This window comes from Anser brachyrhynchus, assembly GCF_964034855.1.
Source record: "Anser brachyrhynchus genome assembly, chromosome: 9".
Taxonomy (NCBI): Eukaryota; Metazoa; Chordata; class Aves; order Anseriformes; family Anatidae; genus Anser; species Anser brachyrhynchus.
In genome coordinates, this window is record NC_137703.1 from 18,439,033 (window position 1) to 18,464,394 (window position 25,362).

At 42.3% G+C, this 25,362-nt stretch overlaps 1 protein-coding gene across 1 annotated transcript in view; it reads left to right on the forward strand.

Annotated features, from left to right (window-relative positions):
• The window catches only part of LOC308200070 (uncharacterized protein), a 434,369-nt gene that overhangs the window by 120,123 nt on the left and 288,884 nt on the right, over nt 1-25,362 (forward strand). The gene's annotated exons all lie outside the window — the stretch shown is intronic.

Consider the following 25,362-nt stretch of genomic DNA (forward strand, 5'->3'; position numbering starts at 1 on the left):
GAAAATCCTTGAAGACTGAACTGAACTTCCCCCTAAAGGTGCCTGTGCTGTGGATTTATTACGGTTGCATTAGAAGCAGCCAGTTCGGTGCTTTTGATACATTAACAGGCTGCCAGTTGAGTAAGATTGTATGTTTGGGTGGAAAAGAAATCCAGAGATGTGCTATAGACAGTGCTTGGAATGGTAATGAGAATGGCAGTTCATTAGGATTAGCAATGCAAAAAAGGTTCCAGTTAATGAACAATGAAAACATTTTGGCAGTTGCAGGCTTGATTATTGCAAGGCTGTTCATGCTGCTATAATTTAAGCATCTAATATGACTGTCCATTATCAGCTCAGGTTTTGAGGTTTATTATTCTATCAAAGCATTAATTCTATGCTGAGAGTTGGCATGGAAGACAGGCAAGTAAATAGGTTACATTATATGTACTGTGTATATATTTAATGGGGATAGACCTGAAAGAAGCCAATAGCCAAGTTTCTTTAGGTCCAAATTAAAATTCCTGCTCTTCTGTTCTTACTAGAAGGTCTTGAGAGAGACCTGCATGGGCATGGCCAGATGATGCTACTGGAAGTGGACCTGTTCAGCTTATTTGCAAGCATGGCTCCAACCTGTCAGCATCATCCCAAGGTCTGTCTGTAGAAGGTGGGCCTTCCAGGAACAGCAGCAGCTGTACTGAAGCAGGCCTCTGACAGAATTTGCTTTTTGGTGTGGAACGGTGTAGGGGCTACACCCAGGTAAGGGAGCAGAGAGGAGCATTTGACCGCTGCTGAAGATACCCAAGTTCGACTTCTCCACTGTTCCCATGGAAAAAGATGCCTTTGCCCCTGACATCAGTGGAAGCACAGTTAGCACTGGGCTAACCTCAATAGGAATGTTGCCTGGGGAAAGAGTAGAGGATAAGAAGGGTGATGGGGGAAATGTCTGACTTGCAAAGCCTTCTCCGTGTATGCGAAAACCTAGGTTCAAGTTGGCTCTGAGTCAAGGATCTCAGATTATTTGCTTTTCTGGGCTTCTTACTAACTGTTGAAAGAACTTGGTTTTACTCAGATGTGAAAACAAAAATACTTTTGATTTTCCTATTGGTTTCAGTAAAACTGTTTTCTCAGCTTGGCAATCCTTAGAACAGTAAAACTGAACACAAGTACTCAAAAGTAATGCTTTGTTAAGGAAAATTAGGGTTTGTTCTGTGGGAATGAAATATTCTGAATTTGAAGATTTCTTGTCTTTTATATCCTGCTCTGATTTTTTTAAAATTGATTTACTTCCTTCCACCTTTATTGCACGTGTTCTGTCTAATGGTGCTTTGAACCAACAGTCCCAAGTGTCCACCTCTCTGTAGCAGATGGTGTGAGTAACCTGGCCCCATTTCCATGATCAGTGAGTAGCTTAAGATGCTGCCAGGTTGTTGGCTGCTGTAGATGCCTTGTGGTGGTTACCATTTAGCTGTAGAGAATGATGCTCCCTGACAATTAAGCAGCACAGTTGGTATTAAGCAAATGTGAATATTATCATCCAGAAAATGGTGTAGGGATTTAATCAGTGTGACTTTCTTATTGCTGTGAAATTATCTGTGAAAATAGCAGCTCGACCTGATGCTTTGGCAAATTGTGTGCATTATTCCACTGGATGGTTAATTCCAGTCAGAGGACCTACTTTCCCTCTTCTGTGGAGGGGCTTTGCTCCATCTCTTACCAATTCTCTCTGCATAGTAATTACTACGAAGGTGATTGTTTTTTAATCACACTCTGGATTAGAATTGACTAAAACATGGAAGCTTGCTTTTACTGGCAGCATTGTCACTAGGTATCAGGTTTGATGTGGTTTCTGATGGTACAGTGTTAACCAAGGAGGGAACTGGTGCTGGGCTGGGTCCCTTTGCACGCTGACAGGAAATTCAAACACTTCGCTTTTGGATCTTAATCCCTCCCGCAAACTGTTGGACGCTGAGAGAGATGCTGCCACTGACTTCATTAGAGTCTGAGAATGACGGTTTGCTACTAAATTCACCCTGAAACTGTCTTACATTGTTACTATTCAGGCTGAATTAAACCCTTAATGTTTCCTTTGGCAAACCTTTGCGAAAAATAGTATACTAATAGATAGTGTGCTCCATCTATAGTTTGTGGTGAGCAGCAGTCTATTGTAGTAGCTCACAGCCACAAAGATGTACCAACACAGCTTATGTTGCTGTAAATATGTTGGTAAAAAGATACTACAGGTCCTCTGAGGGCCTGTCATACTGATGCTGCAGGAGCCACGCTGAGGGATTTTTGCCCCACACTCCTTCCTTCCCCTCTTCTGTGGACTATTCTCTGGTCTCATTGCAGGGCAGCTGTAGTCTGGGTCAGTGCAGGACCGAGAGATTTGGCTGTAGCTCTGGTTGAGCAGAAGACAGGGATAAGCAGTGGTGTGGACATGCTAGTTTTGCCTTGTTTCTCCCAGGGTCAAAAGGAGGAGAGGTGGTAGTTTAGAAGCAAAGAGGAGGAAGGTGTTGAGGTGGAAAGGGAAGATCACAGACAGAAGGCAGTACCTGTGAAGCCTGTATAAAGTAGATTGGAAACCATTGGTCTGTAGCCCTGAGGAGGAGACACCAAGAGCATCGTTTCTTTGGCAAAGGCAGGGTGAGTAACCAGCTCCAACTCCCAGCTCAGCACTGGGTGTACTGGGTACTGCTGCCTCCCAGTTGCACATTGTTGTTCTAATAGTTCAGCCATGCAGCAGCTGAAACAATATAGTGAGCTTCAAATTGCTGGCAAACCGCCTGAATTATAGATTACACAGTCATGCCTCCTGGTCCTGGCCTGGTCAAACTCCAGTTTAACTTCTTTCACTTAATGGTCCTGTACAACTATGGCAGGTATTTCATGGCTGTAGTAGACATTTTCTATGTCTTACAAGATGTACAGAATGTAATTGGTTCTGTTTTGATGCATGGATTTTGCTTACAAGTGCTGTGGATGGTATGGCTGTCAGCTTTACCAACTTCTGATGTTGCATCAATGCTGTGTTCAGTGCTCAGTGCACTGGGCTCATACTGTGCCTCTGTCTGGTGACAGAGGCCTGAAGCATCTCCATTTCATTCAACAAGGGCTACTGAATAGTTTCCTCCCACCCCAGCACTGGAGGTAATATCAATAGAACTAGAGAGAGAAAGCTGTGGGAGAAACAGCCCTACTACGTGGGGGTGGGACTTTTGTGGGTATCTGCGGATGACTTAACTTTCTTTCTCCAGACCTGCTTCTAACCCAGTATCCTATATTTTCCCCAGGATCTTTCTCATAGAATCATAGAATATCCTGAGTTGGAAGGGACCCATAAGGATCATCAAGTCCAACTCCTGGCACTTCACAGGTCTGCCCAAAATTTTAGACCATGTGACTAAGTGCACAGTCCAATCTCTTCTTAAATTCGGACAGGCTTGGTGCAGTGACTACTTCACTGGGGAGCCTGTTCCAGTGTGCGACCACCCTTTCAGTGAAGAACCTCTTCCTGATGTCCAGCCTAAACTTCCCCTGCCTCAGCTTGACACCGTTCCCGCGGGTCCTGTCACTGGTGATAACGGAGGGGTAGGACCCCTGCCTCTCCACTTCCCCTCGCGAGGAAGTTGTAGACTGCGATGAGGTCCCCCCTCAGCCTCCTCTTCTCCAGGCTGAACAGGCCCAGTGACCTCAGCCGCTCCTCGTATGTCTTCCCCTCTACTCCCTTCACCATCTTCGTTGCCCTCCTCTGGACACTCTCCAACAGTTTAATGTCCTTTTTGTACTGAGGTGCCCAGAACTGCACACAGTACTCGAGGTGAGGCTGCACCAGCACAGAGTAGAGCGGGAGATAACTCTCATAACTTAATCTGATCTGTTTTAGATCACTGATACGTTGCTTTCAAAAATGAAGAATTTGTTAATGTTGGAAGGGCAATTGACCTATAGAGAACCTGGTCCCAGAGGTGTCTGTGAAGTGTCCTGGGGGAGCAAACCTTTAATAAGCCATTTGGTTGAGTTCTCTCTGGGAGGCTGACATTTGTGCTGTCCCCAAACACACCTTTAGCGCTCCCTGTTTTGTAGGGAGCGGTACACAGTAGTTTTCTTTGACAGACTTGTATTCAAGCTGGACACGGCAAACTTACAGCTAGCTGCAAGGACATTACCGTGGTTCATCTAAGCTCTGGTTATAAATTATGCTGTTCTATTGGATTTGTGTTTTGTTGCCAAAAGAAAATGCATTTAGATAAAGGATGATCATAGAGAGAAATAATAGCATTTAGTAGATATGCTAATTAATATCTAACAGCTATTTTCTTTAATGAAATTAAGTGTAGAAACATTTTAGCTATTTGAATGTGTTTAATCAAGTCACACCTCTATTTCTTTTGCAAATTATAATAGGGATAATAGTCAAATTTATACTAGGGATAATAGTCAACATACCAAGCAAATTTTCTGCTGTGGAATATGCTGAAATTTAATGAAAATATAACAACTATTCTATTGAAACTAATTTAGAAGCTTATTTCAGACACTTCATTTAATGTGTTAGCAAAATAAATTGCATGTAATCGTAAACAGCAGCCTGACAGTGTGGGTTAGTGATTTAACAATGGGATGCAGGAAAATGTAAGAAGTTGAGAGGATAAAAGCCCACTTGAAACCTTTTACATTTAAATGATTTTTGATACCAACATTGTCCAGTGAGATTCCCTTTCCTCAGTTCTTGTAACTTTTGTTTCCTCTTCTTTCTTTGCCATTGTCACAACAATTGCTACAAACTGACAACCAGTAAACCAAAAATGTGGTAATACAGATGAATTCATGCACTTAAATAGATGTTAATTAGGCAAGTACCGTGTGAGCTTCGGGGTTATAGACAAATGCTGTGATACCTAATGTTCAACTTGACTCTCTAAAGAGGCCAAATCATTAGGAACTGATAACTGTATGCCATCAAAAAACTTGGCGCTAGGTGAGGTCTCCCATCCTTGTTTCAGTTCTGGGAGAACAGCATGGTTTTACAGCAAAATCTGTTTAAATGCCAAAGTTGTGGTCATTTGCAAGAAGTGAAGGATCTTGAGTAAGTTCAGTCTGGGAGAGAATGGACCAAATTTGGTGCATTGAAGCAGAAGACAGCTTGATTTCATCATTGCAGCAGCATTTGTACAGGCTGCAGGTAGGCATGAGTGTGCTTTACTTGCGGCTTGGCACTGCTGAGCCCAGACTAATATACCTGACACTGACTAGCCAAGGCTCTGCATTGGTTAACTGTGTCTGTGGAGCTTATTCAGACCTAATTCAGATCCAACTGACATGGAGCATGCGCCCAGGGGACACATCTGCCTGAAAATGTTGTGGTAGACAAACACAGGAGATCTGGAAATCTACTTCACTTCTGGGTGCTGCCATTCTAGATAGCAAGACAGTCGTGCTTACCTGTCCTTGAAACAGATCTGGCATTCATCTGAAAAGCTGCACAAATGTGCGAGTGCACCCTGTTGCGTTGTTTACAGTATTGTTGCTTTTCTCTGTATTGTTCCTGCATTCAGAAATGTGTTCAGTGATATTTCTTGGTGGTTCAGCCAGAGTTAAATATTACTCACTATAACGGGAAGCAAGCCTAGGTGTCATGATATCCCAGTCGGCCGCTCCCAGTTCCGTACAGAACAGCAAACATTGGGCCCGACTCTCGACCTGACATGGCAGTGCAGCCCTGCCTACTTTGAAGGAGCTTCTCTTGTTTATGAATGGAGGAAAGAAGCTGCTGTAGTGTGGTAGGGATACATCAAAATTTGTATTGTGTTTTAGTACAAGATGCTCCTGAATCTTTTAGGTGTATCAGTGGCTCTTTATTCCTGAACAGGAGTAAGTAAAGATGGCGCAGTGATCTGCAGCTGTTCCTTGGGCTAGTGCCTTCAGGCAGATAGGCTTGTTTCTTGGAGAGTAAGTTTCTCTCCAGTAAAAGAGAGCAAAATAGCTGGATGACTGCAACACAAAAGCTAAGCCAGCAGTGTGCAAGTGCCAGGCTTTGAGGCAGGGGCAGCTGTGTCTGAGCAGGGTTAGCCGCCTGGCAGGTGAGTCTCGGAGCGGCCTGGCAGGAAGCAAGCTGCTTGCCGGGGAGCCTGGGCTGCTGAGCAACAAAGTTGCTCCCAGCTGCAGCCAGACCCTGGTGCAGGGGCAGTTGCCCAGACCGTCGATTCTTCCGTTCGGCGGTGCTGCCTTGGCCTGTCCCCACCAGGGCTTCCTGAGTGGCTGCAGCTGGCGGGCTCGAACAAGCAGTTTCAATGCAGACAAACAGCTTATTGCTTTTCAGTCAGGGGAGGTGGAGTGTGCTAATTCCCAGTGCCTGCCCTGGGCTGAGGCAGGTATATCTACCTCCTTTACACAACATTTTTGGCAGAACCCTGTCTGCTTCAACTAATGGTGTGCCTTGGATGAATGTCTCTCTCGCTTGCTGAAATTTTTGACAGGACTGACTTACTCATAAGAACAACTCCTAAAGGGTCTCTTTGTTGCTGCTGTAGCTCTTTTATGGCTCAGTAATTTTGTAGGTACTACCAGAGCTACACAGGGCTGGAGGCCGCTGGTAGGAGACAAACCAAACTGCTTTAGGACTGAGCTGGTGCCCATGCCTTCAGAACCAGGACAGAGATGGCAGCACCAGTGACTCTCTTGGGCTTGGGTGGTGCTCCCTTGGCAGAGCTGGGAGACAGGCCTGCCTCTGGTCATTTAGTTTGAAATTCATTTGCTCTGCATGCTGCTGCTTGCCACAGTCTGGTCACCCATGCTGGCTGAATGTGACTCTGTCCCCATCTAGTGACTGGACAGTTTAGGTTGTGCACAAATGAGTGAAGTTACAGTTAAAGCCTTTAGCTGCAGCCCTGGAGATTCATGCTTCTGCAGCCAGAGCCTGCAGAGGAGTCCGTTCCGTATAAATGACTAGGTGCCTTGGGCAGCAGTCCAGCCCTGACTAAACTACACCCCCTCCTCCACTGTTAGAGGAGTCAACATCACATCCTAGCTCTGCCTCTGGGTAGTACAGGCTGGGAAGGAATTCATGGAGGGAAGCCCTTTGAAGTGTTTTCTCACAAAGGTCCTGTGCAGGACAAGAAGCAGGCAGGCAGCCTGCTTGTCAGAAGCAAACGGCACGCTGCTGAGTCCAAGTCTGAGCACTGCTGTAGATGGCAGAGCAGCTTTTGAGGTGCAAGCCCAAGTTAGGGGTCAGATCAAGATGTGGCTTGGGCTGTTCCATTTGGTTAGTATGTAGTTACCGTAAATGCAGGCTGCCCAGTGGAAACACCACACCTTTTTCATGGTGAGAAGGCAGCTACTGCCATGTGTCCCTGAGTTACGTTTTCTCATGGACAGGCTATTAAGTTGTCGTGGAATCCTGGGTGTTCCCTTTAATGTCTCCCGTAACACAACTGCACGCTTACCGAGTGTTTGGCAGAAGGTGACTCTCTCCCAAAACTCTGTACAGCATTGACAGGAGCAAAATATAGGCCCTCCAATTTATTCTTGTCAGCAAACCTAAGATGCTGGAACTCTTGACAGACATGCTTTGTAAGAAGGCACCGTTTTTAGAGTTGTTTCCTTTTTTGTGTGCGTGTTCATTCTAAAATTGTTCCCATTCTCAGATTTCCTGAAGCAGCATTTAAATGCCTAGTGCTATTCTGGAGAAATCTTGTATCAGCAGAGCATTTTGCTGACCATTCAGAACATGATGTACATCATAAGAACACATTATGACTACTTATCTCAAGTCAGAGCACTACCAGTACGGGCAACTGTATTACAAGCAATCTGAATTCAAGGTTACATGGGGACAGGGAGGAAGAATGAACTGTGCAGACACATTTTAGATCATATCCTGCCTTGAAACCTTGATGATTTTTATAGACCAAAGCTAAGCACTTTTAAAATAGGTGTCACGCAGAACAAGAAGCCTACCTGATGTCAGATGGAATACAGTGGCAGATCTGGAAATTGTCTCTTAAAGCATACTGCCTCAGACACAAGCCAACTGTCTGTATTTTCATAACAGGCCCTTTGTTTTAAGAAGCCTGTTCGCTTTGCTGAATGTTGAGTGCACAGGTCTCGGTCTGTGGGACGAGTGCACTGTGCAGACGTGCATAAGCAAATAGCAGATACCTGCTTGGTGTGCCTTGCTGTTGAACCAGGGAAACGGGCCCTGGGACTAGTTTGCCTGATGGGTCTAGCTTTAGGCTTGTTCTATAAACTCAGGCCTTAAAACTAGATGTGGTTTTTGTCTTCTCTGAAAGCTTGATTCTCTTGGCTGAAAGATGCATTTCACATGAAGGCATGGTTGGGACTGAGAGAGTGGCCAGGCTAGGTCTGTAAATGCACCTTCGGTGGCTGCTGTATTCAGGCCAGAATGGCTTCTGGTACCGAGAGTTGGTTGGTCTTGCCCATAACCCAGACAGTCCAGCGTTATTCCCAGTCTTTTCAATAAATCTCTACGATCTGAGTCAGTTCAGCTCCTTTTTATTCTTTTCTTTTGGCTGTTTGTGGTAGTTTTCCTTAAGTTAGGGGGTTCTTCCAACTCCTCGTTACAGAAGGCTGCTGCGAGGGTTGAGTAGATTTTAAAAGGGCTGTGAAGATCATGATATGTGAGTGCTAGGTGCTGAAAACTATTAGAAAAAATTGAAGAAGTGTTTCATCTTGTTGGACTGGAACTTTGATAAGGATTGCATAGGCCTACTTTTGTGGGGCAGCTGCTTGTGTGCTGGTAGCCTTAAAGGGGAGGTGCAGGTCTTTAGAAATGTAGTGGTTTCTTCTTATGTGCCTGAGGCCTTTTTGTGCTCCTGGGGTTCCTTCCGCAATGGGAATGCAGTCCTCTACCAGGAGGTTTGTACTTTACAGCAGTATTCTCAGGTTATCTGACTACCCTGCTTTGTTTTAGTGGCTTAGGAACCTGCTTCACCAATGAAGTCTTAGCAGTGCCAGCCTTGGGGACTGAAAAGACAAGGATACAGAAGCCATTAACCTTTTAGGGCACATAGGGGTGGAGGAACGCAGCGGTCAGAGAAGCCGTACTGAAAGCAGAGAGCTCAACGTGTGTTCAGCCCAGGTGCTCCAGTGGCATTGAGAGCTGTTTGTACCAACCTCACTCTGGCATGCTTTGTTAGATTTTTACTACAGTGTTCGTGCAGATAAATTAATTTAAGTCTGCTAATTCTGTTTGCAGTAGCTACTGCAATCTGGAAAAGGGAGTACTGCTAAGACATCAGTTTTCGTTTTGCACAATCAGAACTAGAGTTGTTTTTTTATTGATGGGATTGGTACTTATATTGACATTTGGACATACCTGAAAGCTCCCTAATCTCCTGAGACTGGGGAAAAAATCTCTTGCTGAATTCTCTATTAATTGCAGAAGTAGTTCAACATATCTGTATGAAACCATAAAATACTCTTCACAAATACACACTCAGTCTAAAAGGATTCAGTTATACTTTCCCCACACTGTAGAGTAATACCATACCTCACTAGTAGCCCAATTGATTTCACAGGAACTATTCATAGAATAATACTTGATGCATGGAAAGCGGCATTCATTTTTGAAATGAATTCAGCTTTGATAGTGATCTTCTCTCCGTGTATTTCTTAAAAAAAAGTAAAAATTGCCAGTCTTAAGTGTTCAACAAAACAACTAATTTAACTGAACACTGTCTGTATTAATAAAAAGCAAATTTCAATTTGCAGTCGTCTCCCTGAAAATCTGACTGGAAAAATGTGGATGTGTGGAGACAGAGATAAAGTAACGCATTGTCTGGTCAAAATCAAATTCCCCTCTGCCCTCCATTCTTTACACAGAGAGACCAAGCTCTGAGCTTCAAGTTCTTCAAGGTTGGTTCCCAAAATTATGCAGATTGGGTTATGTCCATTTATCATAGCACGCAGAATAGGAGATAATCCTTGCACTGAAAAGATTACTAGAACACAGCATAAAAAGGAATAAAGAAAAGAAGAAAAAGTCTTTTAAAAGAATCTGGTGCAGGTAAGTAACTTGAGTGGTCCCTTAAACTCTGGTTGCTTCAGGAATTGAGACAGCTCTCCATCATGCAAGGACCAAGCCTAACTGACCCCCCCCCTCCCCATCTGATAGATCTGTCCACAAAGCCATCCTTTAAGGTGACAGTTTGATACATCAATGGATAGCATTGCAAATTTTGGAAATAGCTCATGGACTTTACAGATATCTGTTACGTTTCCATTACGCATGTGCAAAAACAAAAGCAGCCAGCACATAATGAGAATGAGAGAAATGGATTAGGAAATTCCATCTCTGTATGCTATGGAGAGAGCATAAAACATACTCATCAGACATTGACCTTCTCATGGGTACATGGGTAGTAGGTCTCACACTGCTCAATTATTTTGTAAATGTTATGAATCCGAACTGAATTGAGATATAGTGATACTGGCCCAGCAAGAAAATTGTTCGTTCTCTGTCTGTAACTTTGTCATAGCATGTGAAAACCACTATCAATTCTCCTGTGAAGAAAGGCTGAGAGAGCTGAGGTTGTTTAACCTGAAGAAGAGAAGACTCAGGGATGACCTTACTGCAGCTTTTCAATACTTAAAGGGGGCTTATAAAAATGATGGAGAACAACTTTTTGCTCAGGCAGACAATGACTAGACAAGGGCGAATGGCTTTAAACAAAAAGAGGAGAGATTCAGATTAGGAGGAAATTCTTCACTCAGAGGGTGGTGAGGCACTGGCACAGGCTGCCCAGAGAAGCCGTGGATGGCCCATCCCTGGAGGTGTTCAGGACCAGGCTGGACAAGTCCTTGGGCAACCTGATCTGGTGGGTGGCATCCCTGCCCAAGGCAGGAGGGCTGGAACTAGCTGACCTTTAAGGTCCCTTCCAACCCCAGCCATTCTACGACTCTGTGAATTGAAAGTAATAAAGTACAATGCAATGTGAAAAAATGGGCTGGTAGAAATCATATAAGGTTTGCAAATGGAAACTACAGTACGTCAAGCAAAGCCATCCAGTGATGTTAGAGTTCACCTTTGCCCAGTACGATATATTCAACTGCAGTCAGTCAGGAATTGAGCAAAGCAGTTTGTATGACTCCTCTGTCGACTGTATGGAAACCAATAATGTTCCTGGAAGCTGAGAAATGAATCCTTATTTTCCATGGTTCCTGTTTTATGGTCCTGCGGAGTCTTTCCTTTCTTGCAAAGGACTGGTTTTATATAGGAATCCTTCACAGTTTGTTAAGTGGTTAAGCTGAAATTATGCAATTTTTAATGTTTAAAAACTGCCCCAGAATCAGAGGGGCGCTGAGAGCAGAAGGAAGTGGTTTTGATAGGAACTCAGTATGAAGCTTTAATGAAATTAGTAAAGACAACACAGTATTGAATTAGGCTGTGGAGCTCATTGCCATGGGGAGCTGTTGAAGCTGGGAGCTCTGGAGATCAGTTGTTGATGTATATTTCAAAATATATTCACTATTGTGTTGTGGTTTTTCTCTTTTAGAGGGCTATAAAGCTGCATTCTATGATTTTAATAGATAACGTGAATCAGTAGACATTTGTGGAGAAAGCTCAAGATTTCCAATCTTCCGGTTGAAATTTCTTACATTTTTTTTCAGAGACTTCCAACAGGGGCCTTTTAGACCTTTAGATCCATTCTAGTTTGATAGTACTGTATTGAATATACTTATTGTGTTTCATACTTGTCTTGTGAAAAGGTTTTGTTTTTCTGGAAAACCTTAAGGCTTTTGTGATTTCTACTGTATTGACCATGTGCCAGTCTACTGCAGTTTCACCACTGTCACAAGATACAGGAGCCAGGGTAACTGTGAAGCATCATTTTTCAAGTGTTCATAAATAAAATTTTTCGTACCCAAAAAGGCTGTGCAAACCGGCAGTTTGTTCCAACCTCCTGCTATATTAAGTGCTGTAAGTTCCTTCACTTTTTCCTATTTTTCTTCCCTTTAGAGAAGTTTCTACATCTCAAAGCTAGGAGAAATGTCAGTCAGTTTTAGTGATTGCTTGGATGGCTTGTACTGGCAGTCTGTATTTCTTTCAGGAGCAAACAGTAAGTGTTACTCATTTGTGGTTTTGAGGGGTGTAAGTTTCTAAGAACCACTAGTTTAATAGAGTTTTCTTGGAAAAATATGTGCGTAGGGGCCATATGTATAAACACTTGTAGTAAGTCAGTCAAATTCTAAGCAAACAAAAAAACCCACAAACCTATATGTTTCTGGGGCTACCTTGGCCAGGTGTTTATGTTAGTAGGATTGGTAGAGCTTGGATGATAGAGTAATGAGAAAAGCTTAATATTGCAGGGTGTTTGAATTTGGCAGTTACATATGTTATTGCAGTAAGTTTTGGGTGATTTTGAGTGGATTGGGATTTGTGGGTCAACTTTCAAGATCTTTGTTTTCATTTTAGGTTCAAAATAATGCAGCAGGTTTTTGAAGAGCTCACTATACTGTTACAAATCTAAGTGTGCTCACATCGTAGTATGTCAGATGAAGGTCTGCTTTTTGTGTGCTTATGTTTAAAATCATGAAAATATTAACTTTGGTGCTGAACACTGCCACCCTGACCTAGTATTGTCTGAAAAACTGAGTCTCTTTGTGAATCAACTGTGTTGAAATGGACTTCAGGAGGGCAAAAAAAACCACGCAACATAAGTATGTAATTTGTTAAAAACTTTGTTGAAATCTTTAGCATCAAATTTCTGTCTTCGGTATCTTTCCCCTTTCAGCTACGTGTGCGTTGCTTTGTGAAGCGGTACTGAAAACACTCATTTTGGAACAGAGCAAGAACTGTCATCTCCTTTGGTATTTCAGAAATTCATCCTGATTTGTTTTAAAATACGCTGCTCTTTCTACCAACCTGCCTTTTTGCTGGCTGTTGTGCTACTTGTTTTGAGTGAGCATGAATCAACACCACCTGGTTTTGTGTTTTAAGTGTATTTCAGTCACCTGCAGCAAGGCCTCTGCATCACAGACCTTTGCTGTGAACAGTCTAGCCACCGTTGGCCCAGTGGGGAAAATGCCAAAGCATCATAAGCCTCTCCAGGTATTTAACAGAATGGTTGAGGTGGGAAGGGGCCTCTGGGCCCATCTGGTCCAACCCCTGCTCAAGCTGTGGGCCACGTTGAGCAGGTTGCCCAGAACCATGTCCAGGCGACTTTGGAGATATCCAAGGACTGGAGACTCCACCACCTCTTTGAGCAACCTGTGTCAGCGTTCTGGTGTTGTCCCCTCATGATTTCTTCTGTGCATTCTCTCTTTAGGCTAATAATTTCTTGAGGTCTAATTCAGTATTTGTATGACGTTCTTTGACACGCTGCATATACAGTTTGCACTAAAGCAGACAAATTTAGTTTCTTATTTTCTCTGCCCTGTGTGGTAGGAATGGTTAGCCCAGAATTGCCCTTGGTTGGAAACCTGAACTCACATCTTTCTTAAAGACCTCTTCCAGCATTCTTAAAGACCTCTTCCAGTCACATACAGAGCTTGGGGACGTTTCAGCAACACATCAAGAGGAGGTTCTCTTTGGGGAACGGTTTGCCCAGTTTGTGTTGTTAAAAGTTAATGGGTTCGTGTGATTGACTCTGCTGCAATTATTTCTTAGTGATGTATAACAAGTAGCTGTTCTTACAGGCTTATAAAAATGTTCCAGAGCTCCATTAATTTGCCCTTCATTAGCTATGTAATTTTGCTAATGATCCAGGATATTTAGAGGCATTATGTCCTATGAGAATTATGAGTTTGTCTGTGAGGCCTTATGCAAGAGTTGTGCACATTGCTCCATCCTATATTACTCCCAGAAATTCGTTCTGCCCTGCTGCATCTAATTGTATTTTTTTTTACTTCTGTACTGAAGAAGAATCATCTTCTATTGATAAATGAATAATTATTTCATATATGAAATTACACATTTAATAGAAGTTTGAAGTGTTAGAGTGTTAAGTGATTAAATTTGTTAATTGTGTAATATTGCTGGGCATAATGATGCATTTAACCATTAACATTTTTCCAGTGCTTTGCCTTTTAAATTCTCATGTAGTGTATTGTATGTTCTTGTTGCCTTTTTATCAAGTGTTAATAATTGTGGAAAATAAAGGTTAGAGTCTGGAAGTGGAAATATCCTAGCTGTGATAACAGGAAGAAAAATGGTGTGTGTGTGTGATTGGAGACCTCAGCTGGTATGGCAGGTCGGAGAACTATGTAGTGCTTTAGATACTTGGGGAAGGGACTGGCTGAAGTGCACTACACGTCCTCTCCATAGCCTTTTCTTTTTCACAGTATGAATTAGCAAAATTACAGCAAAAACTGCAAACAGTAGGTGTGAGGAACAGCAGAGGCTGGAGTTCCTACTTCAGCCTGTCTGAATAGCCCACCGTGCCCTTCAGCCTAGGTGATGAGGATGGGATTTATCACATTTCCTTCCTGTGGCATAGCAGCAGGAGGAAAACCTGTGCGAGACCTAGGCTCTGCTATGCTCCGCAGTGTGAAGCTATCTTGAGCAACAGGATGAGAAGTTTTGTTTCCCCAACGAACAGGCAGGGAGCGTAGCAGAAAACGGGAAGTGAGGCAGAAAACAAGCAGCTCTGTGGCCTGTGCAGTCGTGCTGATGCTTGCGGAGGTACAACCGAGATGGGCTCTGGCTGGGTTGGCCCTGGCTGCTGCGGGGTAGTTGTGGGAACGTGGCCAATTCTTCAGCTAGTCTGAAGTGACTGGCAGCAGCTGGGCCACAGTGGCTGTGCAAGTACCAAGGTCTGTCACAGGGAGCAGCTGGGCCTGGGCCCACAGGTGAGATGTAGATGTGACCAGGGCGTGGGCAGCAGAACTGGAGAGAGATGCTAAATTTCCATCCTGCAGCTTCAGCTCAGCCTCTGCTTTCAGGTTTTCCCTTGGCTGCAGCTTATACCTGTAAGAAGCAGACTGTCCTCTGTGTTTTGGGTGCAAGATGGTTTCCAGAAGGGTTATCTCTACTGATACTGTAGTAAATCACCTTTCATAGATCAAACAGATCAGGCAACACCATATCGCTTTGAGACCAAAGTTGAAACAATCCCTAGAAAATCCTGAAAAGCCTCAGAAACTGACTTAAACATTATCTGTGAAAGGAAAGTCGTTTTGCTTCAAGATTATCATCACAATTTAGATGCTGTACATTGTACTAGGATAAAGAGGGAATTTGACAGATGAGTTTTTGCCTCTGGAGCCCCCAGATGACTGGAACAAGCTTCCCTTTCAGCTTAAATCAGCAAACAGCATAATCTCCTTTAAGCCTGAGGTTTAAATGGCTGTTTGAAGGAGGATTGTGCAAAATCTGTTCTCAGTAATACGGTTACTGGAGCTAAAGAGTATGTGTTGTTTTCATAAGATTTTGGATGGTCCTGTGGTGTGCATTAAATTATTGTAAGATTGTGTTCTGTGGTTGATAGTTTTCGCTTAATCTTTAGGTATATGAGCAGGTGGCTCTTCTATAAAACTGAAGACAGCTCTTTGATTTTTGGACAATTCTTTAAATGCAGTAAATAGAGTAGCTGTCAATCCCCTGCACGGTCCCTTACCCTGGCTGTAAGAAAGGTGGTGTCTCTTGGGCCCGTCAAGACTCATAGTCCAAGTTTTGTCTCCTGACATGTCTAATACGAGCAGGAGGGTTATTGATCTCCCTAAGTCAACAGCAGCAACCTTTCCTTCCTCAGCAAATCAAGGGTGAAACAGATGCAGGCTGAAAGCAGGGTGCTGCAGGGAGAGGTGACAGGGTTTGCGTGTTCTGATTTGGTGGGGGCTAATTGAGAAGTGGCTCTCCCACCATTAGGGTGCTCTGCCGTGATAGCCATGGGAATACTAATATCCTCAGCCTCTTGCGGCCTTTCTTTGTGGCAAATAAAAGACCATGGTAGTTTTAAACTGCATAAACAAAAGCTTGAAGTGGCTTAGTCTCTGTAAAAGAGGAACAACTTAACCAGGAGTTGTCATAAGTTGTGTTCTGCGCTGGTGGCAAGCAAGAGGTTGCCCAAGAATTTTTCTTAGTTTTCTACCTTATTCGAAGAGCTATCAGCCAGCTGTGCAACGGGCTGGAGCAAAATGTTAATTTTGCACTTGGATAACTCCAGTGTTTGCTGTCTGGGGGATTGTAGCAAGCAATGAGAAATTAATGGAGTATGACTGTCTGATCATTTAGAGCAGGCTGCTGTGCTGCTTGCTGAGCCAACAGCTTTCCTGCTTTCAGGAGCTGAGTGTCTCTGGGTGGATTTGTGTTGCTTACCGAGGCTTCCTAGTTGGCCTGAAGCTAGCTGCAGCATTGTACCTGGCGTGGTGGTAGTGTGTCCCGTTTGGAGAATGTATTCGGGGGTTGCCCAGTCTGCAGTGAAAGCTGAGGCCTTGGAGCAGAGCTTTGCTGTTGAGCCTCCTCCAGTTTTTTGGGTGTAGTGTTTCTGAAAACAATTGCCTATTCATGACAGAGCTACTTTGATGAGAGATTAGCTATGTTTGAATATTTATTAGGACTATTGGCAAAAAACTTTCCTTCAAAGCTGCAGGCAATGCTCTAAAATATCTGAGCTAAATTACAGGTTTCCGCAAATAAAATGCGACGTTCTCGGTGTCTGCTAGAACAACTGACAGTGGTTCTGCCAAGAAATACACATGCAAAACATATTTCTTGTTATCAGAGGGACTTGTGGCCTGTTCTTCCTTCATTTCTGACCCCCTGGTTTTGAACATGACTGTTGTACCCTTCAGGAACTCACAGTAATTGTGATTGTCTCATCTGTCTATCTCACCTTTCTCCATCATTGGGATTTACTTAATTATCTGTGTGTCTTCTTGGCTCTTCCCTTGGTCTGTGTCTTCCCATCATCATCTCTTAAGGGCTTCAGTCTGTATTTTATTGTCCTTTGTTTTTCTCATCTGGGAGTCCCTGAGAAATGAATGGTATGGATCGTGCATCAGCACCTGCCACTTTTGCATCACTTCTGCTGTTCTGGTGCTTCCACACTGCCGTCTTCCCAGTCATTCACCATTCGTACTGCTCTCAACATTTCTATTATGTGTTTCTGCAAAGCGACCACAGTAGTTCTTTCTGAATTATTGCAGAGCTGTACTCTGATGTGATGACTTCATTCTCTTGCAGTGTGTTGGGAATATGGCAAGTTGCACAAGCACTTAATTTATTTATCATTTCATATTTTAAATATTTAAGTGAATTGCTGATACTGCACAGATAATATCTGTAGATCTTAGCAACTGATCATGTATGGTTATGGTAATCTGGAGAAAATGCAAATGAGCTATGAAAACTGCTTCATCTATAAATAAAACTATTTAGTTTCAAAGCAGTATTGCCATGGAAATTCTTCACTGATAAAGTGTGTGAGAGGTTTTTCTCATTTAGATTTCCTGAGCCTTTTTATTTTATGTTGACAAGATGCCAGAGGAAAAAAAGCTATAAACTGGGATATTGCATACTTAAAAGGTGGTATTTTATTTCATCTTAATTGCATATCTTTCCATTTACAGTATACAGCCATGAATGGAAACTTATAAATGAGGAAAAGGGATAGGAAATGTTATTTTTGACAAGTACTAGCTAAACCCAGTGCTCACTGAAAACTTTTGACTTTGCTTTCAGTTGTCTTCAGTCCTATATTTGTAAATGTTTTCCTAATCAATTTTTCTTACTTGCATTCTGAAAACCTTCTCTGAGCAACGCTCGGCTAACGCAAGATAGAGCCCCTGAGAGGAAACATAACTTACCTGATCCATGTGAAGGTGCACCTTAGGTCCAGTCACCAGGAATGCCAGATGCAATGTGTGCTGGTCTGGCTAGTGTTGGCTTTGTTTGTGCTCGGTGGGCAGAATGGAGCTCCGTGCCACATCAGCCTCACCAGCGTTGTGCTGACAGGGCTAAAAGGAGCCAGTTAAAAACTAGCTTAGATATTGTTTAGTTTCACAGTGTCCTTAGAGTCTTCCGCACACTGTGCCTATTAACCCCTATCCAGACAAGTTAGTAATCAGCACCTTTATTTTGCTATTCTGAAACTATAATTCTGCTATTATTACTGGATTTGTGTGATACCACTTCACTCAACTGTACTGACTTTGTCTAAAGCAGACACGGGTATACTATAGTATTTCTGTGGGATTTTTCAAAGTTGCCAATATTGTTTCTTCTGACAAAGTTTATATCCAGTCCAGCACGAGTTAACATAGTTACTCTTGAAAGAATTTATTTTATTTTTCTAATGTGAATCAGCCAAATGTAACTGTACCAATTGTGTCCTTTGCAGCCACGATGCTTATCGATTTCACAGTACGTATCTGTAACTGCATTTATCCTCTCCTAAAACAGCAATTTGTGTGGCAATCTCTAAACCCTATTAAAATCAGAGATTGCTGGATGAAGTTACGCATATTGTAACACATTTCATCCTATAGTCACCGTGAGAGCTCTTCTCTGTGTGGAAACTTCTTAGACCAGTTGCACAATCTTCAAATGGATCTGGATGTACATTGGTGCAACGGTATGTATGGAAATTATTTAACAGCTTGTTTTAAGGTATGGGGGAAGAGCTTTGTTCAATTACCTTTTTTTTTTTTTAACCATGCATTACCAATGATCAGGCTAACCAGCCCATCAGTACTACTGGCAGAATACTAGTGTCTTTATGAATTAGTTATCCAGTGATTAAGATAAAAACTTCCCTTTATTGATCAGAACTGCTGCATTCAATTACATGAGAATTAATTTCAGGAAATCGAGCTCTGCTCAGTGAGGGTGACCAAACATGCCATACACGTTTAATGTCGCCCAAAGGAAAACTTCAGGCTGGTAATTCATCCATTGCACCATGCCCCTTCCTACAGCAGGAGCTGGCAGAGAGCCCTCTGCTACCTGCGTGCACATAGCTGTCTCCCCACAGAGGCCTCGGCTCAGTGCTCGGAGGAGCAGCGTGTTAACTGCTGCCTTTGAGCATGTGATTTCTATTTTCCTGTGGTAGGGAGGCATTATCTACTTTGAATTAAACGCATCGCTGACCCATTGTGAAGCCCTCTCAAAATCCATGCTGAGAGCAGCAAGAGCCCTTGTTTTTTGCATCGCTAAAAGTAGGAAAGTAGTGTGGATCCCTATGGCTCCTTAGCAGAACTGAAGAGCCAATTTGCAGTGCGGGTTCCCTTGAGAAGGTAACGTCTGACGGATGAGAGGAGAAAGCTTTGTTGGTAAGACAGCAGATTTTAAAAGTATTGAAGCATTCAGAAAGGATGGTTCAACTTGACACACAAAGGAGGAATTAAATGGGCTTTCAGCTCCTTTGTAGCCCTGAGTTTTGACTGCTTTCAGCACGCCCCTTTTGGGTGAATTTGGCTCCTTCCGGCAAATGATGTTGTGCATGTTCCTTAGGTGAGCCTCAGTCAGAAGCATCATGACTTTCTTGGTTACTGGTGAGACACAAGGTTATTTTACCTTCACTATGCTTGATGTCTCCTTTCTCACCTGCAGAAATCAAAGTATTTCCATACCTATCACTTAGCAATTACTCCTCAGTTTGTTTCCTTTTCAAGTGGAAATCTACAGATTTGTCACCCTTTGAGGATTACGTGAATGATCACCAGCCCTCTGCCAGAAGTACATACAGCCTTGACTTCTGTGCTCTGCTGAGCTGTGCAGCAGTAAATTAGAAGACCACTGTCTTTTGTAGGGAAATGCCAGTATGTGTCCTGAATCCCCCCTCGGGTGGGGGAGATCATGAAAGCCACTTCTTTCTCTTTTAGTCTTTCCTGAGCAGATAAATTGCAGTGCTGAATTGTCTTCTTTAACTTTTTTAAATAAATAAATAAATAAAAGACATTTCATATATTATGATCTGCACAGCACTTGTGACTATGATCTTGACTAAATCAAATGCAATTGTACTGACCACTGTGCGCACCCCTGAAATAATGCCTGCCCCTGTGGCTGTGAAGGCCAGGTAGCAATAGGAGATGATTCTTTGAATGTGTGCAGAAAAGAGATGGTGCAAACAGAAAAGTATTTTATTCAGCCTCTGAAAGTAATTATTTTCACTTGGTAATATTTAGTCTCCACACAAATGGGATGCTTACTGGCATATTCCTGACTAATTTGGGGTTTCTTTTTCAGATAAGGAATTAATTGTATTTCGTGCTGGTGCAAAGTTGTCTATTTGGCTATGAACATTGTCAGACACAGTTCACGTTTTATGATCCTTTCATTTAATGTGTAGAAATCAGACAAGTGAAGATGGATATTTTTGCATATTTTTAATCATAGAATCACAATTTCCATGACTTTGTTTAATCTTCTAAATTCAAAGCTCGACTATGAGTATACATTCTTTCAGAAAGCGGAACCTTAAAGGCTTTAGAAACTTACATAGATTTGTATGTTTACCTCTTTAAAACATTTAAAACACCTGTTTAAAACATTAATAGTTTTTGGTTGGAGAAAGATTGCTTACATACATAGGACTTCTGTGTAGGAGGCTGAAGGGCAAGAAAGAAATAGTTTCCTGTGTAAATAGTAGTAGTATTAATTTATCTGCTGAAAATCCACCGAACATTGATTTTTATAATGTAGGAACTCTTCAGACAGTTTAAGCTGCATATAAAACTTTTATATCACCATTATTACTGAATGATTTCTTGAAGTATACGTTATATATTGTCATTTTTTTAACCACTAAATTGTGCTCAATTTTCTAACAATTAGACTTTCCAAATGAGTTTTCAGTTTTTCCTTTTTTTCCCAACCAGATGAATTGTGGAAGCTGAAGCGCTTCCTACCTGTTCATTCTCGTGGCAGGAACTTGCTTGAAGTAAATTCTTGTCTTTGTAGCTTTGCTTGCTTCCTCTACCAGAGGGGTGGGTTAAGACTTCGAAAGAATGCTTCGGTCTGACACAGCTGTGACCACATATGTATCACAGCTTTGGATCTTAGGAATGGCATCCTCAGGAATAGCAGATTGCTGAATGAGGAAGCTTGCTGCAGAAATTAAGCAGAAGAATCTGTAGAAAATACTAAATGAGTGAAGTGAAGGTGTTTGCAGCACCTCTGTCTGAAATCATTTTTTGAAAAACTGTTCCCCCCCAAAAAGAAAAGAAAGAAAGGCAATTTAAGAGAATCTAGAGAATCTTACTCATTTTGGGCAAATGTATTAGATTCTCAATTAATGCGTACTTTTATAGAAATTTATACCAGATGTCATTGTTCTATGCAGACAGCTTCTAGACTTGGCTGGAATTAGTAGATTGCAAAGAAAATTTGATTCAAGTGTGTCAACAGACCAAGCTTGAATTGCCAGTTATAGCAAGCAAGAGAAGGAGAGAACGATGGGTTTCTCAAAATGGTAATACCAGGTTGAAGCAGGTTTTCTCCTGCATTTTATGGAGTTTTCAGTCAAACCCTTATGTTCATTATCTCTGCTAAAAGAAAACATTGGCAGATCCTGAATGGAGCTTATTCGAGTCTGGCAGCTGAGAATAGAATGTCCCAGAAGGTATAGCCCTTTCTTCTTTTCTGTTGGGATGTGGAATAATTGCAAAATTGTGTGTGAGATGCTGATTTTCCACTTCAAATTGTGCACCAGTATGTCTTGGGACAGTTTCGAAGGGCTGAATGTTAAAGGATGTATGGCTAAAGCCCTTATGCAGTTCAAAGAAGCTCAGCAGGGACTAAGAGTGAAAAGAAGCAGCAGCTGTGTGAGGCCATGTTTTTACAGTTTCAGTTTTAAATTCAGGAAAGCATTCAAGGTAATTTGGGCCCCTTATATCTGTAAATACATTGGAAATTGCTGATTGTGTAAGGAGCAACTATTATCTGAATGGCTTATTGGGAGGATTTGAATGTCTGACTCATACAGGGAGAAGCGTGTTAAGGCTTGGCATGTACCAGATGATTGGAGCTGTTGTTTCTAATTAATCTTATAGTGCACATTGTCTAATCCATGTCGAAGTGAATTATTTCCCAAAGGAATAGGCTGTGATTTCCCATAGGCATCTAAGAAAATGAGATTCCTAGTTCAAAATGATTGTCAGATATGTCCAGCTCCAGACTCTGTGACAATTCACCCTTACAGTTTGCTGATGGTGGGAGGAGCCTCTTGCTGGAATTAGCTTCAAGTGAATTAGTTGAGTTGGATAGACCTCTTGAACGGATGCTGGCTCACACGTAGTGCCCTGCATTTGGTTTGGAGTAAGAGGCAAGAACCTCTAAGACTGGAGAGCCCAGCTTCTGCTATTGCAGATACAATTCTCCTTTAGGTTTGATTCATTTTAACCCTGAATTACAGCATTCACCTGCAGGGTTACCGTGTGAATTTTGCATTCATCTATTTTTTGGTTTCATCTATTTTCAGTACTTCTTCGTAGACAAATCCATAATTATTTATTGAGGCTTCTTTTCTGTTGTGCTGTCTTTCTTGAAAGTGGTTTGTGACGCTATTTCATCAGATACCCACTCCAACCTTCAGCTGAAGAAATTAATTTACCTAGTATCAAACATGACTCTTCATAATACATATACAATAGTCTTTAACAATGTCGATGTCCTTTTTATTATTATTATTTTTTTTTTTCTTGAGAAAAGAAAAAAACAGTAAATTGGCTTCCCCTTCCTTTAAGAAACAGTATTGCTGAACCAGGATGGAGACAATTAATGGTGGAAGAATGTGTCACCTAAGGCAGTCTCTTAGGAACGTAAGGTTATTCTACTACTTTCTTCCAAATCAAGATAAACTGTTTGGTGCTGGGAGCAGCAGAACAGTTAGAGGAATTGCTCTCCTCAGCCCAGTTTAAAGCCACCCTTGCTTTCATGTAACTAACAGCACATGGGCAATGTGTATGGACACTGTGTGTGGACTGTTTTGTAAGTGCTCAGCTTAGAGCAGTGGTATGGAAGAGCAGTGATGTACACATGTGCTAAACAGACCATCCAACTGTTACAGGAATTGGCTTCACTTTTCTGGAGCTATTCATGTAAAAACTTGTTAAAAATTAAGGAGGGCGAGTGTTATCTGCCTGGTGTGCCTGGCTGCTTTTATATTTATGGCATGCTGGATCCTCATGGGTTAATCTTTTATAAGTGTGAAGTTTCTTGTGACATGCTTGGCCAAATCCGATGTAGACTTCAATTTGAAGTGAGTGGTGTGTTGAAAAATGAAATGTTTTTGAAAGTTAAATTGCAGTCATTTATATGAAAATGCCTTAGGTAGTTCATTTCACCCCCAAAAAATATGCTCATTTTATAGCACATCAATAATTCATGTGCATATTGGTTGCAGACATAAAGCACAAAAATATACATACTTTATAAAGCATAGATTTTTATGAAACAAACATGAATTGCTACTGTCTGAATGATCGTAATGCCTGATTAGCTCCCATACTATTTAATTTTGTGATGGATGTTCACGATTGTTCATCCACACAAGAAAGAAAAAAGATCCTCTGCAGTGGTTTGTGAGTGTATCAAAACATCAGATTTCTAGGCAGAGCAAGGCACATGTGGGGCAGAAAAGTTAAACTGTCAATTTGTTGCATTCGTGGCAAGTAATTGCACTCTGGTTTGCTAATCCAAGTTCAGGAAGAAGGTACTAAACGTACAGGATAGCACCAATAGACACTTCCTCTGCGTACTAAAATAGGGGTCTCCAAGAAGTGAGGAGTGCTGCCTTCTCCAGAGTGAAGGAGAAGCAAGTCCCCCTCCCTCTTAGTAGACACTTTTTAAAACAAGAACTGAGCCCCTAAGGATCATTTAACACAGCTGTAATAAGGTTAGCCTTGTGTTGGTGCTGTCTCACACTAATACAAGACACTTCTTGATTGACTAAATATCCTTGTGCCATTAAAGTTAAAATATTCATAGAATCACAGAATGGCCTGGGTTGAAAAGGACCTTAAAGATCATTTCGTTTCAACCTCCCTGCTCTGGGCAGGGTTGTCAACCACAGGAGCAGGCTGCCCAGAGCCGCATCCAGCCTGGCCTTGAGTGCCTCCAGGGATGGGGCATCCACAACCTCTCTGGGCAACCTGTCCCAGTGCCTTGCCACCCTCTGAGTGAAAATCTGTCTCCTAATAACAATTTGTAGCCATCAACAGCCACACCCCAGTCATGGGAATCATCCCACCAGGTTTCCGTGTTGGCAACTACACTATAGTTTCCTGCTAGCACGGTGGCATCCAGCTCCTCCTGTTTGTTACCCATACTGCGTGTATTAGTGTAAATGCACCTCGGCTGGGCCAGCTTTCGGGAGGGAGAAGCCCTAATGCCCTCTTGACCATACTTGGGTGTTTCCATAGTAACCAACCTCTCACGAACCCTTGTGTCCTTCCTGCAAAATGTTATATTCTTCATCTCCTGCCCATTGGCGGCTATTGTAGGCAATAGTAGTTATGTTCTACTTACATATGGCTGAGTTTCCGTGGTGTAAAATAGATGAACAATCCCTGTAACGTTAGTATCTTAACAGGCAGAGTCTTCCTCCTGCTTACAAAGAGGAACATCTTTTCTGAATGCAGGCTTTACCCGCCTTACCTGAGAGCACAGCACGCCGTGGGCCTGTGTCTCGGGAGACTGAACGCTCCGGAAGATGGGGCTTGGGAATTCACTACCAGAGAGCAAAGCCCTGGCACGATCTGAAATCTCTGGGTGCTTCCTATCAGTAAAAGTGCAATCCATGAGGGAGTGTTTGACCTGCTAAGGCAAAGACCACGTCTGAGGAAGGGCTGGTACCTGCATTTGACCTCTCTTCAACTTAATAGCTGGCAGATACTGTGACTTGAAGAAAACTGAGTTAGTTCTGCCTTGGTAGAGAAGGTCTATCTAAGGTCTTTTCTTCCAGAGTTCGTTTATTCTCTGGCTTTGAGGAAGCCCAGATGTATTGATTTGCAAGGCATGCTGTAGAATATTATCTGTGCAAGCATTTCTAGGAGGGAAAGATTAAGACTTACAGGACTGCAGACAGAGAGGTACTTTTTTTTTTTTCCCTTGCAGCTCTAAAGTATTCTTGCCTTTATAGGAAGTGGCCATAGGAAGTTTGTTATTTCATAGATCTGATTTTTAACATCTTATAGTGCCATGGTTTAAGTGATGCAGGACATTTTTAAAAATAAAATAATGAAAATGGTAAATAATTGTAAGTATCAGGAGATATTGCAGTCCTCTCCTCCAAAATATTACATCTTAAAAGAGGAAAAAATTATTTGTAATTCTGTGCTGCATTTTTGCTCCTGTGGTCTTTTAGTGAGGTGTATTTGGTTTTGAATATGCCTTTGAGGACTGTTGCATGGTAAGAGAGTATAATCAAATCACTTAAAGGGTTGATATGGCTTTTTCTATGGATTATCTGGCTGTGG